Source organism: Cotesia typhae, unplaced genomic scaffold (assembly GCF_013202065.1).
Source record: "Cotesia typhae breed Kobodo isofemale line unplaced genomic scaffold, CoteBio_Ctyphae contig_9, whole genome shotgun sequence".
Lineage (NCBI taxonomy): Eukaryota > Metazoa > Arthropoda > Insecta > Hymenoptera > Braconidae > Cotesia > Cotesia typhae.
This window is the reverse complement of record NW_027423770.1, coordinates 1,761,062-1,778,486: the sequence shown is the minus strand read 5'-3', so window position 1 is coordinate 1,778,486 and position 17,425 is coordinate 1,761,062. Positions and strand designations below refer to the sequence as shown.

General features: G+C 32.3%; 1 protein-coding gene and 1 long non-coding RNA gene across 3 annotated transcripts in view; both read right to left on the bottom strand.

The window, feature by feature from the left end:
- The window catches only part of LOC141533484 (uncharacterized), a 60,745-nt gene that overhangs the window by 4,384 nt on the left and 38,936 nt on the right, over positions 1-17,425 (bottom strand). The window contains exon 1 of one of the 2 annotated variants that reach the window (XM_074252400.1): positions 2,997-3,038. The exons of the other annotated variant lie outside the window; for it this stretch is intronic. The gene's annotated coding sequence lies outside the window, so the exon portion shown is untranslated. Of the gene's footprint in view, positions 1-2,996; positions 3,039-17,425 lie in introns of those variants that run through there. 2 annotated transcript variants of the gene reach the window in all.
- Positions 15,478-16,508, bottom strand: LOC141533432 (uncharacterized). The gene is made up of 3 exons (XR_012480272.1): positions 16,345-16,508; positions 15,705-15,807; positions 15,478-15,585 (listed from the first exon to the last, which is right to left on the bottom strand). It is a non-coding gene; the product is annotated as an uncharacterized LOC141533432 (long non-coding RNA).

The following is a 17,425-nucleotide window of genomic DNA, read 5'->3' as shown; positions in this document are numbered from 1 at the left end:
TGTGTGTGTGTGTGTGTGTGTGTGTGTGTGTGTGTGTGTGTGTGTGTGTGTGTGTGTGTGTGTGTGTGTGTGTATTTCAGGAGAATTGAGACCCGGTGGCTCGTCAGTTCCACCGTATTTAATGACTCCAAACTCATTCTCTGAAGGTTTTTGTTGGTTCAATACCGGGTATTACCACCCCTGTTTTCAATAACGGCTCTCAAACGTTCAGCCATGTTTATGCAGACGGTAATTTGAGGCTGCGGAATGGTATTCCAAATGTGCTGAAGCGCGCGCTCCAAAGCAGCTAAGTTCTGAAAATTTGGATACTCTCTGCGCAACCGACGGCCCATTATGTCCCAAACGTGCTCTATGGGGTTGAGATCTGGACTCATTGCTGGGTGTCGCAACAATGTGATGTCATGCCGCTCAAAGAAGCGCCGGGTAATGTTGGCTGTGTGTGGACGTGCATTATCTTGCATCAATATGAACGACCTCAGATGTTGTCGTCTGCGCAGAACAATGGGCCTTAAAATTTGGTCGATCTAACGTCTAGCTGTCAAAATTTCGCGTACAATTACCAAAGGTGTTCTCCAATTTCGTGAAACGCCGCCTCACACCATAACTGATCCACCGCCGTAGGCAACGACTGGACGGACAAAGTTCTGGCGAAAACGTTCTCCACGACGGCGCCACACGAGAGGACGTCGATCGTTGCCATACAGATTAAAACGAGACTCATCAGTGAATAAAACATTTGTCCATTCCCTCAAGTTCCAATTTCGATGATCGTAAGCATACGCTAAACGAGCTCGACGATGTCTTGCTGTCAACAGGGGTACACGATTAGGATGTCGTGCGTGTAACCCAGTTTCACGAAGACGGTTGATGATTGTTCGAGAGCAAATGTTTCGCACTTGATGCCGTCGTCGCTGTTGCTGTTGTTGTTGCTGTTGTCTGCGATTGGGGAAGTTTCGAGCGACAATATTCGCATTGACGAAAGGTTGTCGTCGAACTTCTCTAACAATTGTTCGATCATCGCGGGCATTAGTGACTCGATGGCGACCTTGTCCGGGGCGACGATGATATTGATTCGTCTCTTGGTATCTGGTATAAGCTCGAGATACGATAGATTGACTTACACCCATCCGGATAGCAACTGCATGTTGAGTGTAACCTTCGTCGATAAGAGTCACTAACCGAGCGACTTCCGCCTCCGATAAATGTCGTCTAACCATGATTAAGAATCAAGTCAGAAATTTTCAATTTTGACCAAAAAATTAAAAAAATTTTTTTAGCGCAGAGGGATTAGTTTTGAAAAAACTGTTGAATGAAGCGATTTGCTAAGGATTCACAAAAAGAAAAGAAAAAAAAACTCCGAAAAGCGTATGAAAAAATCGAAATTCGATTGGGGGTATTAACTTTTTTATTAATTTAATTAAAAGGAGATCAGTAGAATCAAGGAATGCAGGGGTGGAAAGGTGATAAAAATCATTGGGCGATGGTTTTTTGAGTTTCCTTAACTTGTTAAAAAAATTTTTCCAAAAAAATTTTTTTTTTTTTTTTTTCGAAAAAATTTTTTTTTGAAAATTTTTTTTTTTGAATTTTTTTTTTTTTGAAAATTTAAGCACTTTTGGAACGAAAATGTGGAAAAAGCTCGAAAAAACCATTTTTTCTCATTTTTAAAAATTATGAGCTTTTCAGAGCAAAAACGTGATCCTTTAATTTTTTCAAAAATTCGATCAAGTGAAACAAAAAAACGGCTCGCTGGATTAATTTGATTCTTTGTAGGGTTTTTGTGGACATATTGAACTATAAAAGGCACACTTAACATTAGTGGTTTCCTCAATATTTTCGATCCAGCGCTTGATTTTCCAAAAAACCACTAAAAGCCCTTTTTTTGTTGCATTTTCAAATTCATGTGACGGAAAGAAAAAATTTTTTTTCGAGAAAACAATGGAGAGTTGTTAAGGGGAATTCATTCAAGTTCTTAAAACCCACCTTTAACTTTCTGTGCGATCATTGGTTGCTGAGATATCGATAATCAAAGACAAAAAGATCCTTTTCCATTTGAAGACCGATATCTCAGCGAGGAGTGGACGTATCAGGGTGTTTAAAAAAAGAAATTAAAGCTAAATGAACAACGTATCCGATCCTTATGGTAGTTAAGCTAAAAAAATTTTTTTCCACGCCCGTAGACCAAAAAAAAAAACTAAAAAAATTTTGAGAATTTTTTTGTTGCTGGTTTTTCTACGATTACTCAGAAACTGCGGAGGCTACAAAATTTTGAAGTTCTAATCCAAAAACTAGACACTTGGAGCTACAATTTCCTTTTTTTTTATTTCCTGTACGACCATTTCTCTCAAAGTTACGGCCTGTTGAAAACTACCGAAAAATTTGGAATTTTTTTTTGATCCCTTAATTTTTTCCAGTAGTGTACTTGTAACTTGATATTTAAAACCGGAGTGTAATTTTGATTAGAATGATATAATCATGTGATTATCATTTACTTCATTATTCCATTAGTCCAAAACTTTCAATTTTAAATACATTCAGGCTTGGTAGTTGTGCGCTTCCATACCCACTAAGTAAAGGTTTCTCACTTCTTTTCTTCGGTTATATCAGCAAAAGTGCATCTACGTACACGTTTTGTAGAAGTAGATGAGTTACACCGTTATTTGAATATTGAATATCATATTCTCCATATGGTAACGCATCGAGTTGTAACGTTTTAAAGAGGATGTATAAATGTATATTGCAAAAAATTATTTTTAATTTACAGCATTCAACACCGTAAAATATAACGTATTAAACGAATTAACACACTCGCATAACATTTATCGCACAGTAATAATATATAATACGGTCTGTCTTATCTTTTAGCCTTCAAAAATTTACCGGACTAAGAAATTTTGTGTTGGTTCATTATTTTTAATAGTATGTCATAAATTATTATCTATGAGAGAATAAATGTCATCACTATCATCGTTATTACTATTATTATTATTTATTATTACCTTGACATCATTATTTCCCGATCCTTTGATAAGATCAATAATTTTTTCCCGTGATTTATTATCAACATTGATACCATTGACCTCAATCAATCGATCGCCGGACAATAGGCCAGTATCATAATTATTTTGAACAATAGCACCGGGCTCGGCAAATTTAACGGATTTAATATTTTGTGTTGTGCCGAGATACGAGCGATTATTACTGCCCGGCGTTATGAAAAACCAGTCATTTTTTGGTGGTAATTGTAGCTGGGTTGTTATTTCCCGTGGTTCTAGAAATATCATACAAATTCAATTAGAATTTGTTTTATTTGTTAATGAGTTAGCAGAAGAGCTGCTACTTGTAATTACTTGTAAAAGCTTTGAATCACTTCAATTGTAGTATTGATTATAATTGTGATGGTAGTGTGACGACGACTCTTCTTTGCTGCAAAATTCGTCTTTCTCCTGTTGTTGCAGTTGACAAAGAAGATTCTGATAAGTATTTACTTCATTTTGGAGCGTATTCCTCACAAACAAGTAACTCGGATCAGAATGGTTGTTTTGACATTCGTTTCCATTAGACATTACGTTAGAGCCTTCAGTGCTTGTTCTGCTCATACTGGAAATATTGTTGCTCGACCCCTTGAAAATTCTACGTTTCGGAGGTTTCGGAGGTAATACCGGAAAAATGTTGTCGCCAGTACCATTGCTTACATTTGTTAGTGACGTTATGGTATATCGCTTCGAATAAATTTATCGACACGAGTCCAACTTGCACCGACACTAGTGTTTGAGTTGGAGCCCGAATTTTTTGATAGATTGCTACGATCCAGCTGAGCAAAAAAGGACGCACTGTAATCAACTGTTACCCCACTAGACGATTTTTTCTTTTCTTTGCAACGCTCTTGTTTTTTTTTTTTTTCAACGATCTGCATATCTATTTGAATAAATAAATAAATGAATGTACAACTACTGCATTATAATTATAAATATAAAAATAAAAATACATCATCAATCCTGAACAATTTTTTAGCAGACATACTCCATCTGTCACGTTTTTTTCCATCCAAAAGAGAAAAGTTCTTGAACGTTTTGAAGCTCAGGAACTGCGATGGTTCACTTATCATTGATTACAAAAACAAAAAGCTTAAGCTTGAAATTATTCCGCGTACTATAAAGTGTTGGTGATCTTTCTGTTTCAACTTTTTCACCAACTCATTGGGCAGCAGCAATGGTCATTAGCTCGCTGATTGTGACACTGTTCAAGACAGTTATCTAATTCTTAACGTCCTTTTTCGATCCTTTTTTTGATGTTATTATCACAACCAACAAATATGATTTTTTTGACAAGTTTTCGATAACAATTGTTATCATTTATTGTAATTATCATAATTAATTCTTTGTTGTTTTCATTCTTGTTAAGCTCCTCGTACTATCTATATTTTAACGGTGGCAGCACTATAGTGTAACAAAATTAACTGACGCATGCGTCGAGATTATTAAAAATGTTTGAATTAATTAGGAAAAAAATATTAAATAAAAATATAAAAACGATCGAACAAATAATTTAATTAATCGAACAAATAATAAAAAAAAAAGCTATCGATAAAAAAAAACTTAGATTTAGCTTATGTTGCGCCAACTTATAAGAGTAAATTTATTTAATTTTTTATAAATAAACAATAGTCGAACAAATGATAATTTTTGACGAACAAATAAGAACAAATGACGAACAAACGATTTGTTTATAAAAAAATACTAAAAACAATTTATCAGCCAGGTTCAGGGAGGTCTTCAACGTCCTGTCGTTTGTAGATTCCGATTCCGGGTTTCCCTCGTTGATCGTTGTCACTCCCAGATGTCTCACTGGTCATTGATGGCGAACTGAACTGCGGGTTCGCCCGGTCGCTTTCCTCATTCACTCCCTCTCTCTCTCACACTCTCTCAATGACATCGTAATTTGTCGGACGCATCCATCCATACTTAATTTAATTTATTTAGCGCGGTTCGGCTTAATTTCTACCTCGAGCTTTGCATTCTGATCGAAAACCACTTGGGGCGACACAGGCGCGTTGAATCTCAGCATTCCATCAGCCTGGCCAACACTCTAGACTAAATAATACTCAAAAAAAAATAATCTCTATAAATGAAATATAGATGGGAAAAATTTCTCATGTCACAATATATATATATATATATATATATATATATATATATATATATATATATATATATATATATATATGTTTAATACGGTCAACGAGGACGATTTCGCATATATATATATCGGTCTTCGGGGACATTTTTCGGCTACGAGGACGGTACCCAAAGACGATCACGATTATCACGGGCTTCGAGGACCGTACCCGAAGCCGAATTAGGAAAATATGTTTAATACGGACTTTGAGGGCTTCAATATTTACTTAAGGCAAATCCGTTTACTTGTGAATTGAGGTGATTATTATCGGTTCAGACTTATCGAGTCTCATTACATAGTCTTATAAAAATTAAAATCTACGAGCTTTTATTTTATCAAAAGATTATGAACAATTTCAGAGTAATTCCTAAAAATATTTTAAAAATTATTAACTTATGATATGGTTTGAACTCAGTAGAATTTTTTCTCAAATTCTTTCGAATTTTCTCAGATTATCGATAAATTAAGTTGTTTGTTTCTTTGAAGATTTGATTTTCTTTCATTAAGAAAAACTCTTTGAAAATGGATCTCTAATTTTACGACGTTCAATTATTATAATTTTTATAAAATGTTCATGTTTTCATAGAAAATTTTATGCTTCGCTATTTCATTCCTTTTTTTTTTTTTTTTTTGATACAGATCCTAAGTAATGTAGAAAAAATTGTGATATTTAAAAACTTAGTTGTTGAATTTCATTTGTATTTGGAATAAAGGATTTTGAAATTTAAAACTTGAAAAAAATTGATAAAAAATAATAAATAAGTAAGTAACAGGCTCAGTTGTGAAAATTGATAAAATAGTAACAGTCCTAGTCGTAAAGAATGTAAGATAGAAATATATTTTAAAACCAAAAATCATACAAAATTTAATCGTACAATCAAAATTTTTGAATTTGCGGAAATAAGAGAAACTCATCGACAAATAAAAAATAATTGTATGAATTATTTGAGAGGAAATTTCTCAGTAAGAACGTTGCCAATTTTGTGCACGTGGACATTATCATCTAGAATCAAGTGCCTGATAGTGAATATATATCGATTTACGAATCGCCCCAAAACTCCTATATATATATATGAATGTAATAGTCCTCGAACTCAATAATATATCAGCGGAGGTCTCTGAAATCAGATATATATCGTGCAAGAAAATAATCGTTACCGACTGAGATAACGGGTAGATTTTAAATTCTTAATCTAAAAACTAATAATTTCAAATAAAAAGTCATTCAATAATTTATTTCTAAACAATACCAAATAATTTCCTAAGTACACTGTCTACGATTCGAGAGGTAAAATTTTACAAGAGTTTACGTTTGAGGATTCAATTATATGTTTATTTAGATTGAGTGAACACACTCAATTTTTTACAAATATCCTGATTACGTCATCTATCTGATAATTTTATCAATGTTAGAATTATCTGTCAAGACCGATGTTCGTCCCCGAACGTAGATATATATAAAAGTAATGGTCCTCGAATTCAACTATATATCAGCGGAGGTCTCTGAAATCAGAGATTTATCGCGCAAAAAACTAATAGTTACTGACTGAGAAAACGTGTAAATTTTTAATTCTTAATCTCAGAACTAATCATTTCAAATCAAAAGTCATTCAATCATTCATTCCTAAACAATACCAAATTAATTTCCTGAGTACACTGTCTACGACTCAGGTTGGTAAATTAATCGAGAGTTTACGTTAAAGGATTAAATTAAATGTTCACCTAGATTGAGTCAACACAGTCATTTCTTAAAAAATATCTTGGTTACGTCATCTATCTAATAATTGTATCAACCTGAGAACAATCTGTCGAACCCAAGTATGCATCTTTCCACACTTTGACCTTTATTTAGGAAATTTGAAAAAAGCTTAAAATATAAAAAATATAAAACCGGTAACAAAAATTAGGAAAAAGGTTCACCCTAAAAGCCATCCGTGCAACTTCCCGCTAATTCCATTCCTGAGCGCTTAAAATTGTACTTATGACATTTTTGAGATTTTTAAGCCTAAAATAGAATTTATGTAATATTTTGAGCTCGCGGATGAGTACTCCAAAGTAGATGTGGTTTACTCCTGATTAAGAAATCTAATTTGAAATTATTAAAAATGATTTGGAATGATTTAAATGTGTCGGATTTGAATACTATATAGATATACAATTAACATGAAGGTAATCATTTCAAATCATCTTTCTGAATCAGGGACGCAAGCTAGAGCACCCTTTTCAGCCGTATTTTTATTTCTCTGGAAAAATTATAAATATTGGTCCTACAGTTCCGGAAGTCGAGAAATATTTCAGGAAATTTCCTCATATTTTGAATCTTTTTTTAAATATTCAAAATCTTTATTACATTTGCAATTTTTTCAAGCGAAACTTCATTCTTTTTAGAAATCATCTAGATGCCATTCCGAATCGAATGACATCTGAATCATAATTTTCGGAGACTGCCGGAAAAAGTCGACCAAAAAGACACTTGTTGACTAGACTATTGGTAGGTCAAAAAGTTTCATATTTTCTAATTATTAAATTAAAATTTTCAGATAATAAAAATTTTTATTTGGTCACAAGCTAGACAAGCTGGACTTTTCGCAAGAAAAATAATTGTTTTCACGATAAAGTACTCTATTTTCCCTGGTTTACACCTTTAAAGAAAATTTTTTTTGAAGATTTTAAATCTTTGCGCTAAAATTATATGCGCAGGACACATAGTGCAAAAAAATTAAGCTATAATAAAAAAAAATTTTTTTTAAGTTTTTAAATTTTTCCGCCTAAACTACATGAGCAGAACCTTTGCGCATGTGCGTTCTGCGCATGCGCAAAAAAAATTTTTTTCCAAAGAAAGCGGCCATCGAAGTTAAGTGATAAAAACACTTTTTTCGGTTTCTTTCGGTTTTCTTTCATTCACGCTATCTCTCGAACGAATCAACTGATTTTGGCCGGATTAGCGTCGATCAGCGTGATTTTTCAAGCTTAAAGGCGGCTTAGTTTTTGAAGTTGATCGATCGAACCGTTTAAAAGATATTCCAAAAATACCACTTTCAAATGTGATTTCTTTTTTAATTTTTTTGAGATTTTTCAAAATTTCTCAAAATCTATCCCTTTCGAATGGCACCAACCGCGATGCAATAGGTTCAACCGTTCAAAAGTTATAAGCGATTGACATACTTAAACAAACACACATACATATAGACATAGTGACGACCTCGCGGGGATAGTCAGGGAAGCTTCCTGTGACCTTTAAACGTCGAGATCTGATGAAAACTCAATTTTTGCAAAACGGGGTGAGAACAATAACTTCCCGATTTTTGAAAATCTTCGATTTCCTTAGCAGGAAGTTATGAATTTAATCAATTTTGTTCATATGCATTATTTATGTTGTATGAATTATTTGAAAGGAAATTCCTCAGAAAAAATATTACCAATATTATGCACGTGGACATAAGCATCTGGAATCAGGGCCCTGATAGTGAATGTATATTGATTCACAAATCGTCCCTAAACCCAGATATATATAAAAATAATGGTCCTTGAACTCCACTATATATCAGCGGAGGTCTCTGAAATCAGAAATATATCGTGCAAGAAACTTATAGTTACCGACTGAGAAAACGTGTTAATTTCAAATTTTTAATCTCGAACTAATCATTTCAAATCAAAAGTTATTTAATCATTCTTTCCAAAACAATACCAGATAATTCCCTAAGTACATTGTATACGATTCGGTTGCTTAATTGATCGAGAGTTTACGTTGAAAAATTCAATTGAATGTTTATCTAGATTGAGTCAACACACTTATTTCTTAACAAATATCCCGATTATGTGATCTATCTAATAATTGTATCAACCTGAGAATTATATGGCAAGTCACACTACGCATCTTTTTACACTTTGACCTTATAACTAGAAAACTTGCTAAAAACTTATAAATAATATGAAACCGGTAAAAAAATGAATACAATTCCGTACAGATGTATCGTATATTTTATATAAACTTTTAAAAGGTAATTTCTCAGTAAAATCCTTGCTAATTTTGTGAACGTGGACATTACCATCTCGAATCAGGTCCCTGATAGTGAATATATTTCGATTTACAAATCGTCCCCGAACCCAGATATATATATATGAATGTTATGGTCCTCGAACTTAATTATATATCAGCAAAGGTCTCTGAAATCAGATATATATCGCGCAAGAAACTAATAATTACCGACTGAGAAAACGTATCAATTTCAAATTTTCAAGCTTAGAACTAATCATTTCAAATTAAAAGTCATTCAATTATCCACTTCTAAACAATACTAGATAATTTCCTGAGTACACTGTTTGCGATTCGAGTGGTAAAATTTTACGAGAGTTTACGCGATGAAAAATTCAATTATAAGATTACCTAGATTGAGTAAACACACTCATTTTTTAACAAATATCCCAATTACGTGATCTATCTGATAGTTGTATCAACCTGAAAACTATCTGTCGAATCCAAATATGCATCTTTTTATACTTTGACCTTTATCTAGGAAATTCGAAAAAAACTTATAAAAATTATAAAACCGGAAAAAAAATATTTTTATCAATTTCGTTCATATGCAATATTTATGTTGTATAAATTATTTAAAAGGAAATTCCTCAGAAAAAATATTACCAATATTATGCACGTGGACATAAGCATCTGGAATCAGGACCCTGATAGTGAATGTATATTGATTCACAAATCGTCCCTGAACCCAGATATATATAAAAATAATGGTCCTTGAACTCCACTATATATCAGCGGAGGTCTCTAAAATCAGAGATATATCGCGCAAGAAACTAATAATTACCGACTGAGAAAACGTATCAATTTCAAATTTTCAAGCTTAGAACTAATCATTTCAAATTAAAAGTCATTCAATTATCCACTTCTAAACAATACTAGATAATTTCCTGAGTACACTGTTTGCGATTCGAGTGGTAAAATTTTACGAGAGTTTACGCGATGAAAAATTCAATTATAAGATTACCTAGATTGAGTAAACACACTCATTTTTTAACAAATATCCCAATTACGTGATCTATCTGATAGTTGTATCAACCTGAAAACTATCTGTCGAATCCAAATATGCATCTTTTTATACTTTGACCTTTATCTAGGAAATTCGAAAAAAAACTTATAAAAATTATAAAACCGGAAAAAAAATATTTTTATCAATTTCGTTCATATGCAATATTTATGTTGTATAAATTATTTAAAAGGAAATTCCTCAGAAAAAATATTACCAATATTATGCACGTGGACATAAGCATCTGGAATCAGGACCCTGATAGTGAATGTATATTGATTCACAAATCGTCCCTGAACCCAGATATATATAAAAATAATGGTCCTTGAACTCCACTATATATCAGCGGAGGTCTCTAAAATCAGAGATATATCGTGCAAGAAACTTATAGTTACCGACTGAGAGAACGTGTTAATTTCAAATTCTTAATCTCGAACTAATGATTTCAAATCAAAAGTCATTTAATCATTCTTTCCAAAAAAAATACCAGATAATTCCCTAAGTACATTGTATGGGATTCGATTGTTTAATTGATCGAGAGTTTACGTTAAAGAATTCAATTAAATGTTTATCTAGATTGAGTCAACAAACTTATTTCTTAACAAATATCCCGATTATGTGATCTATCTAATAATTGTATCAACCTGAGAATTATCTGGCAAGTCACACTACGCATCTTATTCGATGACGATTTTTTGAATTATAATTTCAGTTAAACCTAGTTTTGCTTAATAAGAACTACTACTAAGTCATATTCATCAGAAATCAATATTTATTGTAAATGTAACAGAGATAATACATATTTTTAAGAATAATAGTAAAGAAAAATATATTTGACTTGTGAAGAAAATGGAAAAGGTCTTCCCTGTTATCTGTTAAGTTATATATTTATAACACGTTATGGTAGCAGAAAAAATACAGCTTCTCATACTTATTTGTCATTTCAGGATTATAGTTTTTGATAGGATAAGAATTAGAAATCTTTTGGAATGATACGTTCGTTAACATATCGTAAGATATTTTTATATAATGAAGAAAAACTTATTTATAATCAATTATATTATATAAGCTCTATAATATTTGATAAAACTATAACACTGATAACAAAAATATAATTCTGTCAATACGCAATAACATTAAACTTACGAGTTCCAACTTAATCTTTGCAGTGTTCAATTTCTCTATAAACCGAAAGATTTTTTAATCGTCTCTAACTTATCAAGGTCAACCCAACATGCAAGCTATCGTTTGTCCAAGTTACATAAATTTTTCTGAATCAAATTGCTCATATTTTTACCGTATCTTTTACTAGAAAAAAAAAAAAAAATTAAAATCGTTTAAGGAAAAAATTCTGTTACCAAGGAAATTATTTTCAAGTTTTTCATCGTTCGAGAGCAAGGCAAAAAATTATTCAATCTAGTAAAATTTAATTAAGTAAAGATATTTTTTTAGTTTACGAAATTTTATTATAAAATTAAGACCGTGTTATGTCCACCCCAAAATTTTTCTTTAAATTTAAATCACCCGCGCAGATGGAAGACTTCTCCATGCGCGAAAGCCACAATAAAATATAAGCTACGCGACTGCTGGTTGACTAGCAGGGACTTCTGCAATCTCAGCACCGCGAGTATTTAAAAAGGCGATCAACTGCCAACGCCTCGTCTTTGATCAAGTAATTCGACTTCCGCGTTTAGTTGACGGACCCGTGCCTTGTAAAAGTCACTCATCTTAATTTGCTCTGCACTTAGGACGAGTTCAGACTTGGTTCAACTGGCAGGCCACGTATTGGTCTTTGAGCAATTAATTCGACTTCCGCGTTTAATTGACGGACCCGTGCCCTGTAAAAGTCACTCATCTTAATTTGCGCTGCACTTAAGACGAGTTCAGATTCGGTTCAACCAGCAGGCCACGTATTAGCTATTAGTTCTAAATATCTAGAGAACCGGAACCTCAGAATTCTAATTTGCTCTGCACTTAGGCGAGAATCCGGGCAGTAAGTTTAAATAAAATACCACTAAAAAGCTAAATTTGCGCACTTTACCCTACGAGGGACTGGAGGACGTTAGCTCATTTAAATTACTAAAATTCATTAAATTAAATTCTTTAAAATTCAAATTGTGAAAGTGTAAGTTTTAATGTTTATAAAAATAAATCTCAATTAAAGTGAAATCAGTTTCCAACAAGTCATTCCATAAAATAAGAAGCCCATAATATAAGCAGCCCAAATCCACCCTACTCCATCCGCTGCGAGAACCAACCACAGGGCCCAAGTCAGGAAAAGGCGCTAACAGCAGCCCCAGAATCACGGATACAGTAACAACCAAAATTCCTGCAGAGAGTAAGTACATCTGCTAACATAAAAATCCGTCAGTCTCAAACGAAGGCGTGGTAAGTTCGTATCTCGAAAACGTCCCACATAAATAATTACAACAACGGAATTAAAACCTCCGTTGCGTATTCTTTAAACTGTTAGTCCAAACCTCCACCGTTTACGCTACCGCTCTAAAAACGCCCTTGGACATAACAACCGTAAAATAAGTGAAATTAATTTTCTTGGTTCTAGACTTTTTTATTTCGTTGTGTTAGTTTGTATTTAAGCGAAGAACTCCACAGTCTTTCAAGAATTTATTCCAAGTCATGCTAGAAGTCTATTCACGTATTATTGTTCTTTGATCTTCTTATTATAAAGGTTACTAAACCATGATCGGATGCCAGGATTTTCTCGACTTGTTAATCTTGGATCTTTTGATCTTACAGCGTTCATTTCTGCAACCGATGGGTATTTGCGCTGAGCCAGTTTTTCTGCAAAATGCTCTTTTAAAGCACATATCTCTGATGGAGTCCAAATTCGTCTTCTGATTGGAATAGTTATATTTATGTCCACATCTATAATTGAAAAGAAATAAATAATTATAGTTATTTTCGATAAAGAAGAAAACATTAATGGAATTGAAAATAAATTTCTAGAAAGAATGCATTACAAATAATAACAGAAAATCGCTACTAATACCTTCATCACCACTTTTTTCTGATACTTCAACGTGATCATTAACGTTGGATTCAGAGTCACTTTCATCGGATTCCGAAAAACTATCTGTGCTGTCATCTTGAGCTGGACTGTTATCAACAGTATTGGTAGCGTTATCAATACCGTAGGCACGACTAAGAACAATTGGCAGCTCACAAATTTCTTCAGCGATGTTAACCAAATGATAATAATTTTCGTGAACTCCCATCGTATGGCCTAAATGATTTGCCAACTTTTTTCGATCAATATTGTTAATATTGTGGTTAACAAAATACGTAGCCATATGTTTTCGCAATTCAGTTGCACGTAAACTTTTTGGAATTTTGGCACCACAGTCCTTCGAAAACTTTCTCATCAGTTCACAAGACCTCAAATACTTATGATCCTCGGTAATACTTCCAGGAACAGCAAAGATGAAAGGATTTTTGTCATGAATTTTAGCGTTTTTACGGTTTTCAATCAATAAATTGATCGCGTTCAACATTCCTTCATCCAATATGACCGTGGCATCTCGCAAATTTTGTTTTCCTCTGATAGAAAATCGAACATATTTATCACATAATTTTCTCGCTTCTGCTGACAAAGTTTTCATTATGTCTGGGTGATTTTTTTCGTTCAATCTATCATAGTCATTAAAATCTTCAATCAGAATTCTCTCTGTCTCACCAGGTCGTCTTCTATTAAAAATTTGAACGCGTAATAAAGTCGTTTTTGCAAGTAGGTTGTAACTAGAGTTTGAATACATTACAGAAAGTTCATCGTAAGCTTGTTCCTGAAGTTTAGTTAAATATTCTGTTAGCTTGTAAATATCTTCGGTGTTTGGTAACTTTTTTTCTTTTTTTTTCTTTCTTCTCTGTTTGGATTGAGCTTCTCCAACATTTTTATTAATAACATTTAGCCATTTCTGATTTATAACAAGTAAAAAGACTTTGATATTCTCATTGGACTCTTTTTTTTTTTCCATAATGTCTTCACTCATAAGAAAATCACCCAAATGTTTTAAAAATTGACCACATGAACTTGCAACTGAAGGAGCTTTTGAATCATATGTTTTTTCGTCTATACCAGCTAGAATATTTACTGCTTTAATGCATATTTTGACGTTTTCTGGATCAAACAACGACATCATGTCAGTAACGGGAGTCTTTGAATAAATTTGACGATTCGATTTCTTTTTTTTTATAATTTCTGCTTCTACCGCTTTCACAGTATTCAAAAGTCTTGCCAACAAACGTAGTCTATTTCGAATGAGCTCATCTGTTTGTGGATTTTTATACTTGTCACACAGCATATTTCCGTAGTGTATAAGCAAATAATCATATTTTAAGGTTTTTGATGCTTCATCCACATGCATGTGGGCTATCAGTCGTCGCAATTTTTTGCATGTATCAGGGTGGAAGTCATTCTCGTAAATCTTTGACATTTTTTTAATAATTCTACGGTGCTTCCCTGTCTGACCAGAACAAGATGCAAAATGGGCAGAGAGAAACTTTTTACTTGTTGTAACTTTACAGCTAGGACAAAATGCAAAATCAGAAGGAGTTTTCTCTATAGTTCGAACATGATTCCTTGGACGCCGTAATACAATTAATTCATGCTCCTTTGCTCCAGGTTTAATGGTCAAATTATGCTTTGCGTCTCCTTCACATCTAATTTTCCGGATTTTTTCAAGCCTTATCGGATCTTTAGTCTTTAGAGCATTAATTTTTTTAACATCTTCTTCATCTTTATGAACACTCGTTAAGTGTCGAGCTATTTTAAGGTACAACTTACCACAGTAAAGACAAGCATGCTGTTTAGGACCTGATTTAGAGTCATTTACAAAAATTTTTGGTCTTTCAGATGAGGTGGATGGAATTGGAGCAGGTAAATCTACATCATAAGCTTTTGCGATAGCATTTTCTTCAATAACTATTGTTCTATTTTGTACACATGTAGTTTTCTTAACAGCATAATCTTCAGTCACTACAGAAGCGGTATTTTCCTCAATCGAAGATTCATCCGCTAGGTCAGGTACATATTCTGGATCAAAATCTGTAACTAAAAGGTACTGTATTATTTTTTAAAATTCTTTAGTATTACTTTCATTCATTTTCGAAGTAAATATTAGGTAATTAGCTTAGATAATAATTTTTCAAAGTCTAAAATAAAATAATTTAATAATTAACCTACTATTATCTGGCTGCTTCTCTTCATTTGATAATTTTTGTCTATTTTCGTCTGATGTAGTGTCAACGTCGAGTAGATTTCCCGAGCTCACGTCAGATATTTCTAATTTATGATTATTTTGTAGCATATCACATCCTAAATCACTTGATACCGATTCATTATCCATACTCGAGTCTGTAAACATTAGTAGTTAAATTAGTTTCGATAAACTGTCCTTAATTTACAAAATAGAACATGAAAATGGTACTTTATAAAAATCTAGAATAATAGAGCTAATTTGCTAAGCAACTAACCATTTTTGGTAAGATTTTTTTGTTTCTTCAAGAAATTTCGTCCACTTTTCTTAATTACAATGGCTTCTCTAGCATTTTTTGTCATCGTGGAATCATCTCGCTCCTAGAGAATTTAAAACATAAAATTTATTTTTAACCGTTCTTTTATTTAATTAATATTATCACATAACGAAAATCACCAACCTATAAGATAAATTCTATTGACAAGGTTAATTATCGATTATTGACGTGAAAATTAACAATTAAAAAAGTGTCGAAATTTTTATTTCAAGTAATGCAATGAAATATACGTTTTTCAATTGTTGTTTCTAAAACCAATTATCATCAAATGTAATTATTTTTTTTTATACTCAAGTTTCAAATGATAATTCTATGAAATGAGAAATAGTAAATAGAACAATAGAACAATGTACTTTAATATCTACTTTTTTTTTAAAAACAACAGATTTATATCATCAATCTCAGGTGTACAAAATTTGAATTTTAATCATTTTATCCATTCCGTGTACTTATGAAAATTAAATTTATGCTTCAGAATTTTCAATCTTATGCAAGCATGTGATTTTTAATTCTCGACTAGTATATAAGCAATCAATTAGATTTGAAGTACTCAATTATAATTTATGGAACTTAGAATTACCTGTTAGATCAACATCGTTTATAAAAGTGCTGCTGAAAATTACCGGAATATTTTCAATGTTTTCCGCAGTAAGTAAGAGAGAACTATTAGAAATAGGAAGGTATGATTCACATTTCATATTGTTACTCAATTCAGCAGTGTCAAGGTTATTAACACTTGATTTAGAGTCGTCTACTGAGCATTTATCATTAATAATATTTAGATCAAATATATTTGTTTTCAAACCATGACTTGGTTTAGTTAGAGGCAAATCTTCATCTGCACTACACCGGTCACTCATGTTAACAGCTGTTGTCTTCGGTGTACTTGGAATCAGATTTTGTTTTTTTATGGCTGGCTTCTTTCCGCACACGCCAGAGGAATCAGGAGTAGGTAAAATTTTAATTACATGCGAAATTTTTTCTTCTGTAAATTTTAATTTTTTCTTAGAATGCGGAGCCTGACAATCAGAAGATAACCGTTTCAAATAGACTCGTGGTCGATTAACGGATAAATTCTCTTGGATTTCTTCAAGCAGTTTAGAGTCGTCTAAAATTTTATGGAAAACAAGATTTTATTAGGCCATGACCATACACATCAGAATTTCAAAAAATATGTGTTGATTTCGGATTGAAATAAAATATGATCAAACATAGGGAAAATGAATTGATATTGTATCAAATTGAATCTCAATTCAGGAAAAACATTTCTATGAAAACTTTCAGAGTTCTTTCTAATGTTAGTTAAATTTTAATAACCGGTTAACAAAATTTTAAGAATTTTTTTTTATACAAAAATTTATAGCGTCGTATTTAGGTTAATTAATATAGAAAAATAACAAATTTGAAGAATTTATGACTTTTATTTTTTTAATTAAGTAGAAAATACGATTTTAAACGAAAAGATCCTAAGAACTTGATGAATCTAAAATTGACAACATTATTCTACTAATTATAGGTTATATAAACGATCACTTACTCAGAAGTAACATTGAATCGATACATACATAGAAATACAATTACATTGATAGATTTAAAATCATATTGAGGATTTTTTTGTAAATATTTTATTACAAAAACAATAAGCGGAAATTTTCACAGTT